Raw genomic sequence first — 13,631 nt, forward strand, 5'->3', positions numbered from 1 at the left:
TCCATGCCCTGGGCCAAGGGCATGTTTTCTGGATGTCTTGAGTCCAGACCACTATGAGCCAATGCGGTTATCTCATGCTATCCTTGGTTTAAGAAGGAACATTGGGATTGAGGAGTTTATTCTAATACATCCGGAAGTAGAGCCAGCAATGTCTAAAAGGGGTATAATGTAGGAGTGAGGGGGAGAAGCACTTTTACCCTGAAGGCATTCAAATGGGATTTCTTCCAGAAGCAGGAAATGCTGATGGGTGGATTTTGACAACTGTGATGAATCTCAGAGATGAAAAAGCCTCAAAGGTCACCTAGTCCAACCTCTCTCTGGATAAGAATACTTACTAAAATATCCCCAACAAGTAATAATTCACTTTCTGCTTAAAGACCTCCAATGAGAGGGAAACCCATTATATCCTGAAGTGACCTTAATTGGGAACAACTACAATTATTAGGAAGTTTATCCTTACGCCAATCACATTTGCCTTTTGGCAACTTACATGTATTGTTCCTAATTCTGCCTTTTGGGTTTAACCAGCATGAATTGAATTTTCAGTACTCATCTGATTATTCTATTTTGGGACTTCTATGACTTTTCTATCATGCCTCAGGAAGTTCATTATTGGGAAAACCTCATCATCCTAAAAGATTTCATCAACCTCAGTACTCTACCTTATCACTATCCCTTGTCCCTCTGATTTGTGAATGGAGTCATGAACTCCAAAACCTCCATTTAAGGTGACAGCTCAGTTCAGAACATCTCCTCATTTCTCACTGGCTGCTCCACTTGGAGATTTCTCTGACTTTTCCAACCTGCCCCTATGTTGAATAGTTTCTCCATCCTTCACCTGCTTTGCAGCCTCCTTTTGCCTTTTGTATGTTGTCTTCCACATTAGAGTATAAGCTCCTTGAGGGTAGGTACTGTTTTTCTTTTTCCTTATTTGTGTCCCCAGTGCTTAGCATAGTGCCTGGTACATAGGAGCACTTGATGTTTTGAACTGATGCAAAGTGAAGCAAGCAAAACCAGTAGGATGAAGAACTATGAATGACTTAGCTATCCTCAGCAATACAAAGGTTTAAGACAATCCCAAAGGTCTCATGATGAAGCATGCTCTCCTCCTCCAGAGAAAGAACTGACATTGTCTGAATACAGATGAAGCATGCTTTCCTTCCTTCCTTCCTTCCTTCCTTCCTTCCTTCCTTCCTTCCTTCCTTTCTCCCTCCCTCCCTCCCTCTCTCCCTCCCTCCCTCCCTCCCTCACTTCCTTCCTTCCTTTCTCTCTCTCTTTTCCTTCCTTCCATTCTTTTTTTTTAAATTTGAATCTTCCTGTACAAATTGACTAGTATGGAAATGTTTTACATGATTTCATGTGTGTAAACCATATCAGATTGCTTACTGTCTCTGGGAGGGACAAAGGATAGAATTTAGAACTCAAACTTTTAAAAAATGCTAAAAATTATTTTAACATGCAATTGGGGAAAAACAAAATATTATATATTAAAAAATAAAATGCTTACGACTGACTGAATCCCTCTACCATCTGCCAGCCCTTCAAATACTTAATGATGGTTATCATGTCTTTTTTTCAGTTCCTTCATCTAACAATAATATCTAACATTTAATTAGTGCTTTAAGTTTTGCAAGGTTTAATCCTGGGATATAGGTGCTATTATTATCCCCATTTTGTAAATGAGGAAACTGAGGCAGACAGAGGTTAATTTTAACCTGAGGGTCACACACCTGCTAAGTATCCAAAGCAGGATTTGAACTCAGATGTTCCTGACTCCTAAGTCTAGCACTAACCACCTAAATCATCTTCATTTGGTGTGAAATTGAAGTCCTTCACCATCCTGGTTGCTCTCCTCTGGACATTCTATATCTTGTTTATGTTCTTCCTAAAATGTGATATGTAAAACTTCAACATGACACTCTAGATGTGGTCTTACCTGGGTAGATTACAATTCCACTATCACCTTCCTGATCATGAATGTTATGTCTTCCTTACCTAACATTTTTGAATTGGCTCAGGAATGTTTTGGCAGGATGGGGCCTTACCTATCTCCCTCCATTGCCACTGCATGCATTATCCAATCTTTTCCTCTCCTTATCTTGGGCCACAGCCATCCCAGATACTGAAGATACCTGCTTACAGGTATGGTACACTGAGTCTTCCTGTTCCTGAGGCCAAACATGAACATGTGTCCACCCCAAGGCTGTCAGTAAGAGGCAGAAAATTAGGACAAATTTGAACAATTTCAACAAGAGTAGAAAGCAATCTCAAGGTACCTGAAATCTTGGGCTAATGAATTTATTTTCTACCACCTGGCTGAGGGTTAAAACTTGAAGAAACAAAGGAAACCACCTTTGAAAGGCTATATGTGGATAAATTAATAGATCTCAAAACATGTTAACTGTTTTTAAAAAAAATAATGAAATTTGGCAGGTGATAGAAGCACATAATGCTTTAATTGCTTTTGGTATTAATTAAAAAAGGGTAGAACAGGCTCCTAGGGTGGGTTTTTGTCTTTCTGTAGGAGTGTTTAAACATATATCTGTATATATAGTCTGTAATCATCATAAAAATTGGAGAATAAGATCTTTTAGTTCATTTCCCTGCCAACGCAGGATTGCTCGGCAATAAAACTCCCAGCATTTTCCTGCCAGGTGGTATTTTCCTGATGCTCAATCTCTATTTTTTCTGTTTTAATTTCAGCTAACTAATCTCAGTTGCCCAATTATCTTTAGTTATGTCAGCTAAATTATTTCTATGTCTTATTATTTGTAGTTCCATTACTTTTGCCCAGGGAGTGTGCTGTTAAATGTTTAACAACCAGCTCTCTGAAAAAAAGTAAGCGTTATACACTTTTAAGCTTAATTTGAACTAAGTTTCATCATCACTTTATTAAGTCTGGACAATAAAAAAAACCAATAAAATAAGACCTGGTTTATAGTGTTTGTGATTTCTGAAATATAAATGCTCACAATGAAAATTTAAAAATCAGCTTTCCCCATGCTGTTGAGTTGGTTCCAGAACACGCCTGCCTCTGACTCACCCCTCTCAGGCCATTCCTAATCAGCCTGTACTGACTTCATAGCTTTGTAATGTCTCAAGCTAGACTTTCTTGTAAACTGATGATGATTGTTCTCTAGATGCAAAATGTGTTAAGAGAATTAGAAAACTTGAGGGTTGGAAGGAACATTAGCACTAATGTAATCCAACTCTCACCTGAAACATGAATCTTTTCTAAAACATTTCTAATAACTAAATCATTCCTTGAATACCTCCATTGATGGGGGGATCTCACTACTTTCTCCCCACAAGGTCTCCTATTCTGCTTTGGGTCAGTTTTAATGGTTAGGAAATTCTTATATTGAGTTGAAATCTTGCTCCCTGTACCTTCTACCCATTATTCCTAGTTCTGCCCATTGAGTCCAAGCAACATCAATATGAACCTTACACACAACAGCCCCTTAAATCCAAAGACAGCTATCATGTCTTTCCCACAAGTACTCTTTTCTCCAGGCTCACTCCCCTCTACTTTCAACCAGTCCCTGGATCTGAAGACTCCAAGTTCCCTCATCATCCCTTAATGTCTAGTTTTTTCTCTTCTAGGACCTCTTTAGGTTGTTAATGACTTTCCTAGTATATAGTGCCCAGACTTCGGGTGAATATTCCAGATGTGGTATGGCCAGTGCAGAGTAAAGTGGGACTATCTCTCCCTTTGTTTTGTTCATTTTTTCTATTAATACAGCCTTAACTTACATTAGAGGCAATGGAGAGTGATCTAGGCTTGGAGTCAGGGAGATATGGTTTTGAATTCTGCTTCTGACACTTGCTGGCTTTGTGACTGTGCCCAAGTCACTTAACTTCTCATTGCTACCAGAAGACTGTCAGCCTATAAATTGCATAGCTGCTGGACTACATTGGCAGAGGGTACTTCCTCACTAAGACTTTCCTATGCCAGTGAATAATGACTTCAGACTAAAAAAGACCCCATTAGAATGTTTGACTACCATTTTTCATACTGTTAACTCATGCTGAGCTTATAGTTCATTAATCTTTGTCTTTTGCAAATGAATTACTATTATGCCATGTCTCTTCCATATTATATTTGTGCTTTTGATTTTTAACCCCAAGTGCTAGGCTGCACATAGTAGGTGCTTAAAACATATTTCTTGATCTGAATTGAGATAAGGGATAAGGACTAGAACCTGTGGTTTTATTAGTATAGGGAAGCCCCAGATTAGGAGCAACTAAGTGGCAAAGTAGATAGAGTGCTAGATGTGGAGTCAGGAAGACCCGAGTTCAAATCCAGTTTCAGAATTTACTAGCTATGTGACCCTGGGCAAGTCATTTAACCCTATTTGCCTCAGTTTCCTCATCTATAAAATGAGCTGGAGAAAGAAAATGGCAAAGCACTCCAGTATCTCTGCCAAGAAAACCCCAGATGGGGTCACAAAGAGTGAGACCTGACTTAAATGACTGAACAACAAAAGATGAGGAAACTTCTACAAATGCAAGTCAATAACAGCATCTTAGAGTCTTAGAGAATTGTCTAGAACAAAAGTGTCAAATTTGTGTGTCCTAAACCCAATTAAAATGGAATTGAGAAATGTTTAACAAACTAAATAAAAATATAATAGAATATAAATAATGTTAATTTGTGATTTTCTAAGTCAATATGAAGCACAGATCCATTTATATTTGAGTCTCATCCTACTGGCCTAGAACATTCTGAGTTTAAATGCCTTTCCCAGGCAGGAGGTATCAGAGGCAAAACTTGAACCTTGTTTTATTGAGGCTTCAAGGTTGGCTCTCTGTCTATTATACCATGCTGCTTCTAATGTAAGGTTAGGCCACATTAATACTGAATTTCCTAGCTCCATTCAAAACTCAAACCAAATGTTACCTCTATGAAGCCTTCACTGATTACAACAGTTATTGTCTCCCTCCTAAATTACTTTGTATTTATTTTGTATATATTTTATGTTCATTTATCTGCATATATATTTCTTTCCTCCACCCTTTTCATGCAAGTACTGTTTTATTTCTGCTTTTGTATTCTCAAAACATAGTAGCATTCCTGGCACAGAGTAGGTGCTTAGAAACGTTTGTTGAATTTAATTGAATCTTATTAGATTTGTTCCATTGTTCCAGATTATTATATAAGATGATAATCATCCCTCCTACCTTTGTATCATTTGGGCATTTACTCAGTATGCCATCTATGCATTCCTCAAAGTAATTTATAAAAATTTTGAATAGAACCAGACTAAGTATTATGTCTGAGAGTCTCATCGTCACTCAGTTTTGATGTGCAGATTCTCAGACAGACAGTTGTTGCATCAGAGCTGCAGAGGAAGATTTTTCAGGAAGGACTTATCATCACAGATTTATTTATACTGTAAGATTGATTTCCAGTCAGTGAGGAGGTATCAAGAATAGCCCCAGTATGGGAGACTCTCATGGGAGGGGGAACCATGCACACATACCTATGACTCCTCTGGTTTCTTTGTCAAGGGTTAGCGTACTCAAGGGAAAATTTCTGTGAATCCCAGCAATGCAGTTATGCCCTTAATGAATCTCAAAACCTCTCCTGGGTCTGAATTGCTCTTTGTAAGAAACCAAATAATAATAACTGCAACAGTAAAAGCTGACCTTCATATAGTCCTTCAAGGTAAGCTCTACACATGCCATCTCACTTAATTCTCACTGCAACCCTGTGAGAGAGGTACTATGGACATTATCATCTCTATTTAAGAAGAGAAAAAAAAACAAGTTTAGAGACATTAGTAACTTTCCTATGGTCACACAGTTGCTAAAGTCACAAAGAAGTTTGAGTTTAAATCCCAGGTTACAGGTCATTACGTTTCCAGTACTCTTTCCACTATGTTGTGTTGACTCTCAAATCTACCCCAAATCTCCATAACAACAGCCGTTCTGTTGCAACTCACTATATGGTCAGGTAGAGTAGGAAAAAAAAAAAACCCTGACTTGGACAGGCAATCAAAATCTGAATGTCTAGTTGTTGGGGTTATTATAGAGGGTATTCTCAGTCATGTATGGATTTGGTTATTTGGCCTCTGGGGTCCTTTTTTACCCTGAATCTCTGGCAAACCCAAGTCCTACTTCTTCCATAACTCCACACTCATCTGCTGACTCAAGAGGATCTCCTTCATTTTTTACTTAGAATCAGAAAATGTTAGATTTGGAAGAGGACTTAAGAATTTATCCAGCCCAAGCTCTCACTAAATATAGGAATCTCTTTGGCATCTTCATTGCCAACTAGTGGCATAGATACTATTGTGAACACATCTAGTTGGACAACCTGGGTTCAAACCCTTCCTCTGATTTCTTGCTACCTGTGTGACTGTAAGCAATTTACTTAACTTCCCTGGGCTGCAGTTTCCTTGTCTGTAGAATGAGGACTGGGTGGCTTCTGAGGTCTCTTCTAGCTTTAGACCTATGATCCTCATTCACTCACCAAAACCAGCTCCAGGTGTCCTTTAATAGTGATGCAAAAACAGATCAGCCTAGCTCCTAGGCTCGACTGACTTGTTGCTGTCCTTTGTCATAGTGCTGATTCAGCTTGTGGCTTTTATCTGAAAAGCATCAACTTTTCTTTGCCGGAAAATGTCCTTCTCTCCCCTCCCATAAACATGGCAGACACAGTGTAACCTCAGTGGTATTTTGGGTCTTTTGGCTATGGTGCTGATACTAATGGCAGAGTTGACATGAAGGAAAATCTTCCTTTTTCCTGTGTGTGGTCAGCTGCCCTGAGTAGCCCGGAATAATTTTCTCTATATTAACATAAGAGAAGCAATGTAATACATAGGAAAGAGCTCTAGGATGAGAATAAGGAAACCTGAGTTCTAACCTTTACCTTATTAGTTGCATATCACTGGGCATGTTGGTTACTCTTTCTGGGCCTCATCTTATCTATATTATATCAACTATAAAATGAGGGGAATGGGTTATATAGTATCCAAGGTCATTTCAAGTGCTTAAATTTCATAGAACTAGATTCCTTCTAGGGTTAGGTAGATTTGAGCCTATTCTGCACTTTTGGTCTTTCTGGCTGTAGTCTAGCTAAGAAGTGACTGTATTATAGGGGAAGGACTTTGAATTTCACATAAGTGTGTTTTCCAGTACCAACAAGGTACTGGATTGTAGAGCCCTAAAGCCTAGAGGAGATATCCATTGATTAGGAGTCCTCAGTGTTCTGAGCATTTTTTCAAAGGAAAGGAACTATGTAAGTCTCCTGAATAAATGATCCATGACCATTCATTCACTTTTCAGGCTAAAAATGTGATCTCAATGGTTTTAAGATTGGACAGTTATTTTGCTCACTTTTTAACCATTGAAACTTAGGCCTTGTTTTATTTGGGTTGTAGCATGAAAGGACTGGACTTGGCCTAGGGAGATGTACCATGATAGCTGAAGGCGAAATGGGGAATATTGATTAGTTTGGTGTAGTTGCTATGGAAGATGGTCAGGATTGCCTTTAACTGTGTAGATCACACAACCCTGATCCTTCTGCAAGGATCTCTGATGGCAAATGCCTTTTAGGAAGCTGGCTGATAAGGACTCTAGATTCTTCTTGTGAAGAAGTCCTTTGCTCTATGATATAAAAGGGAGGGAGTCATTTTGGCTGTGTGGGTCACTGAAGAGATCAATCTCATGCCTGCTGATAGTCTCTGTTTCAGTTGAAATATGTGGCTAGTTAATACAAATCCCCTCCCTCCCCAATCAAGAATGGAGCACTAGAGAGTGACTGCTTGAAGGGGGAGTGGAACAATCCCTGAAACCTCTAGCTACCATTCCTCTCTTACCACTGGAATGCTGGTAAGTTCATTTATTCATTCAATAAACATTTATTAAGTGCCTACTATGTCCCAGGCACTGTACTGAAGTGCTGGAAATATAAAAAGAGACAAAAGACAGTCCCTGCCCTCAAGGAACTTACAAATGAATGGAGGGAAGTATAAGTATAGCAAAATACAATAAGTATAGTAGGTACAACAAATAGATGCATTTTAGGCAATCCACTGTGCATGCTTTCTCTTTGTCAGGGAAAAAATCTAGGCTCTCCCACAACACTGGAATATTCCTAGGATATATCACATTATCTCATTGCCCACTCATGAATTTCTCATCCACGTCAGAACAATGAAGAGAAAGAGACGTGGTAAGGTGGTAACATGTAAGGAAGATCAATGAGAAAGGGATAGAAAACAAGGAGATTTGATAACAATTTTCTTGTAACTTATTTTCAGCCCATTTTTTGTCTGACCTACCATAAACTGCCAATGACATCTTTCTTATGCCAAGAAATCAGACCATGTCATTTTCTAAATTTTTCTTAGGTCACTGAAATGTAGCACTTTCTATTTCAATTTGTGAAAGCAGACTTCAGAACTCATTGTATACATTCTGTGTAGCATCAGAGTTTTTTTTTTTTTCATCCTAGGTGCTGTGATTCAGCTGGTGAGCCTGGACATAGAACCTAGGACTCTGGATGGCCAATTAGAGTACTGAAGTTCTGGATTATTTTGAATTAATTGTCCAAAAGAGAAGTCTTAGAAGTTAATGAATTCCTCATCATTGTAGAACTTCAATCAAAAACTGAATGTCTACTTGTTGGGGTTATTATAGAGGGGGTTCTCAGTCATGTATGGATTTGGTTATTTGGCATCTGAGGTCCTTTTTTACCCTGAATCTCTGGCAAACCCAACTCCTACTTCTCCCATAACTCCACACTCATCTGCTGACTTAAGAGGATCTCCTTCATTTTGCACTTAGAATCAGAGAATGTCAGGTTTGGAAGGGGACTTAAGAATTTATCCAACCCAAGCTGTCACTTAATGTAGGAATCTCTTTGGCATTCTCATTGCCAAGTAGTGGCATAGATACTATCGTGAACACATCTAGCAACAGAAATGTTCTGCTTCACAAAGCAGTGCACCCTGAGGTTATAACTCAGACTTGGGATTTCATTGCTGTGGAGAATTAGATTGGTATGGAAACTACCTTTATTGATGCAGATAAGCAACTGTTCTGAGGGGTTAAGTGACTTGCCCATATTCATACAGCTACTATGGATCAGGGACAGGACTTGAACCCTGGTCTTTCTGGCTCCAAGACTAGTCCTCTATTCATTGACGCCATATTGCCTTTCAGTTCTTCTTTTTAGTGAATTAAAATCTGGTTGCTTATAATCATCAGGATCTCTGTCTACCACAGACCTGAGAGTGATTCTGACATTCATTGCCTGCTATTATCATGTCCTGTGCCATGCTGCTCAGTTGTGTTTTTATGCATGCAAGTTTGCTCTTCCAATTGAATTATGAAGACAGGGTTCTATCTTCTACTTCTTGCATTTCTCTCATTGTGCCTAACAGAGGAGAGGGAACACAGAGTGTTTTGTGACTCTTTAAAGTGTTATAAAAATATGACTTATCAGGAGTAGGTACTTCACAAAAAACTGTTGAATTGAATTTAAATAATAAGGAAAGAAAAGAAAAGTCATATGAAAAAAAAAACACAAAGGAATGCATCCAAGGAAAAAGTACAATTGAGAACTGTAGCTGCAGGGAGAACTCCAGCTTTGTGTATGTGTAAGTATATAGACATGCTGCTAGAAATGTGCTCACTGTGGCAGATAATCTAGAAGAGCTGAGTTATGAATAATTAGGGGTAAGTGTGATGAGGGTATGGGATTAGTGGGAAGGAGGGAGGAAGCCCTTTTAAGGGAGGGGAGCAACACAAGTGGAGGAGAAATTGATGAAATCATGTTCATAGCTTGGAGTGCTGGGGTCCAAAAGTAGATCACCTTTAGGTGGAGGGAAGGACCAAATCAGAATGCCTCAAACCAGGATTGTGTCTTATCTAAATTTCATATTTTCCCCAGTGGCCTAGCATAGTACTCTGTTCAAAGTTGGCACTTAATAAATATTTCTTGAACATTTGAATGAGGAGGCAATGGGAATAAATGTAGATACCTTCAGAAGGAAGGCCCATTGTAACTAAATAAAAATGAAATCATGATGGAAAATCTTTCATTTTGTACCTGACTTCCTTCAAGTCTCAGCTAAAGGTCCACTTTCTATTAGAAGCCTCTCCTGATCACCTTTAATGCTAGTATCTTCCCTCTGCGGATTATCTTAAATTTATCCAGTGTATAGTTTTATTTATCCTGTACACATCATATTTGGATATAGATGTTTGCATGCCATTTCTCCCATTAGACTATGAGTTTCTTGAGAGGAGGGACTATCTTTTGCCTTTCTTTGTAACCCCAGTGCTTAGCACACTGCCTGGTACAGAGTAGATGCTTATAAATATCTGTTGACTGATTGGCTATTTGATGGGGTAGGGACCTGAACCTCTTATTTAGGAATATGATGGCATCCAGAAAAAGGGAAGGATAATTCTTATTTCTCTTCATCACAGGCAGGATAAAATATTAAAAAAAAAACTTGGCATTTAAGGTCCTCCAGTTTGTTATTGTTCAGTTGTGTCCAACTCTTCATGACCTTGCTAAAGATACTGGAGTGGTTTGCCATTTCCTTCTCCATCTCATTTTGCAGATGAAGAAATTGAGGCAAACAGGGTGAAGGCATTAGCCCAGGGCCACACAGCTAGGAAGTATCTGAGGCCAGATTTGAACTCAGGAAGATGAGTCTTCCTGATTTCATGCCACGTGCTCTATCCATTGCACTACCTCGCTGCCCATCTGGCTCCTACCTAGCTGAAAAAGAGATTTTTCCAGTTTTATTTCATATTAGTCTCCTTCCTACATTTTCCTTTCTAGTCAAACTGACCTGTTGGCTATTCCCTCTGTCAAGGGAAATCTCTCAGCTCTGGGCCTTGAAATAGACTATCCCCTCGTGTTTAGATAAAATTCCTCTTTACTTTGACCTTGTTGAATGCATAGCTTCCTTCCAAATACAGCTCAGGTGCCATCTACCATTCCAGAACTGCCCATCCCCTCTGTTTTTAATACTTTTCTCCCCCTCTTGCTCTTGATTACTTTGTATGCACTTGATATTTATCTGAGATACACGTTGTATCCTCCAATAGAATGTAAACTCCTTGATGGCAGGGACTCTTTCATTTATGTCTCGTTAACTATCCCTACTGCCAAGCATGTTGCCTGGCAGACAGTAGGTGGCTTAATAATTTAATATTTATTTATTTAATTTATTTATTTTAGAAGATATCTCGTCCCTTTCTCTCCCTCCGCCCCCCTAAAAATAGAGGAGGAACCAAGGCTAAGACAGATTAAATAACTTACTCAGGGTGACATATAGCTAATGTCTGATTTGAACTCAGATCTTCCTGACTCCAAGTCTAGCATGCTATCCTCTATGCCACGTGTGTTTGGACAAAGCAGCAGACAGCCCCAGAGTGGAAAGGACTGAAATAGCATCTCGATCAGCTTTCTTCCACATGTGAAAGTGCTTAAGTGGCAATTGCGTGTCTTGCTTCTGAATGATACTTATACGTGGAAATAATTCTGACAGCAAAGCAAGGCTTGCAGTCCCAGTGGGGCTCTGAGGGAGTGGTGTCTGTTCATTGACTTGTGAGAGTGACTCCTTTAAAGAAGATGTTTATGAGAAGCATTGGATTTGTTTCATTGAGGCCTATAATGAGATGTCACTGGACCTAGAATTTCTTTATGCCTGGTTCTCTTCCCCCCACTAGGAGAAAGGAACCTGTTTGGTCTGAAATAGAGGATCATGAAACCACTGAACATGCATTTCTAAATTTACCAGAACCATACAGACATAAACACCTGCTTCTGATTGCTGAGCAGCCACCCACAGAATTTAATAAGCAAGCAACTTGTAAGCTAGTTCCCAAGATTAAGGTGGATTTGTAGGATATTCTCCTGAGCTCTGTGGAAAGGAAATGTTTCTACCTTCCCTCATTCCTCTCCTGGTTCTATTACCTTTCATCTTGATCTCTTCATAGAACCGTAGAATCCCAAGTGCATTGGGTTTCAGGGTTCAGCCCTTACAAATACACAAATCTCCTCTGCATCTTCCTCAACTAGTAGTCATAGAGATTCAATTTAAATACCTCCAGTGATGGAGAACCATTACTTCCCAAAGCAACACATTGACTTTCATTGTTAGGAAGCTTTGAGATGAATTCTCTTTCTATAAGTACCCCTCATTGATTCTAGTTCCACTATCCAGTGCCAATATAAACAAAGTCTAACTTCTCTTCCATACAACAATCCTTTAAATACATGAAAAATACAATCATGCCCCTCCTAAGCATGTTCTTCTCTAGGACAAACATTTCCACAGCATTCAAATTTGCCACATATGGCATAGTGTGCCCTCAATAGTTCTAATCATCTTCTTCTGGACATGCTCCAGTTTGTTAATGTCCCATATGAAATACAATGCCAAGAACTGGAGGGCCCATTACTGATGGGATCTGATAATGAATGCTAACAGCAATAGAATGACTTGTTTTTAAGATTATGTTTGAGGCAAGAGGAAGATGAAAGAAGTTGTATTAAACATCTTCATTTTAAGAAAAGCTCTGAGGCCAGCCCTGCCTTCATTTCTTTTTGGGTTTTACTTCTGCTTCTCCATTCTTTCTCCACAATGACTCACCCCTAATTCAGCTTTCTTTTATGTACTATCTTCCCTATTAGTATGTAGGCTCCTTGAGGGTAGGGACTGTCTTTCTTTCTGCTCGTATTTGTATTTCCAGTGCCCAGCACAGTATCTGGCCTCATTTCTCAAATATATAGAGAACCGAGTCAAATTTATATGAATATAAGTCATCCTCCAATTGATAGATGTTGAAGGATATTAACAGGTAGTTTTCAGAAGAAAGAATCAAAGCTATCTATAGCCATATGAAAAAAATGTGTTAGGTCACTATTGATTAGAGAAATACAAATTAAAACAAGTCCGAGGTACCACCTTATACCTATCATTTTGGCTAGCATGACAGAAAAGGAAAATAATAAATACTGGAGGAGGTGAGGAAATTTGGGACACTAACTCACTGTTGGGAGAGTTGTGAACTGATCCAACCATTCTGGAAAGCAATTGGAAACTATGCCCAAAGGGCTATAAAACCATGCATACTCTTTGACCCAGCAACACCACTACTAGATCTGATTCCCAAAGGGATTTTTAAAAAAGGAAAAGGATCTATACATACAAAAATATTTTTAGTAGTTCTTTTTGTGAAGGCAAAGAATTGGAAATTGAGGAAATGCCCATCAATTTGGGGATGGCTGAACAAGTTGTGGCATACAATTGTAATGGAATACTATTGTACTATATGAAATGATGAGCACAATGCTTTCAGAGAAATCTGGAAAGCCTTACATGAACTGATGCAAAGTGAAGTGAGCAGAACCAGGAGAACATTGTACACAGTAACAGCAATATTGTATGATGACCAATTGTGAATGACTGAGCTATTCTCAGGAGTATAGTAATCTACGACAATTCTGAAGGACTTGTGATGAAAAATGCTATCCACTTCCAGAGAAAGAACTGATGGAGTTTGAATGCAGATTGAAGCATTTTTTAAAAAAACTTTCTTTATATTTCTTGTTTTGTTTTTTCAGTCAGTGTTTCTTTTTACAGCATGACTAATATGGA

This window comes from Vombatus ursinus, unplaced genomic scaffold, assembly GCF_900497805.2.
Source record: "Vombatus ursinus unplaced genomic scaffold, bare-nosed wombat genome assembly UNPS02014789.1, whole genome shotgun sequence".
Lineage (NCBI taxonomy): Eukaryota > Metazoa > Chordata > Mammalia > Diprotodontia > Vombatidae > Vombatus > Vombatus ursinus.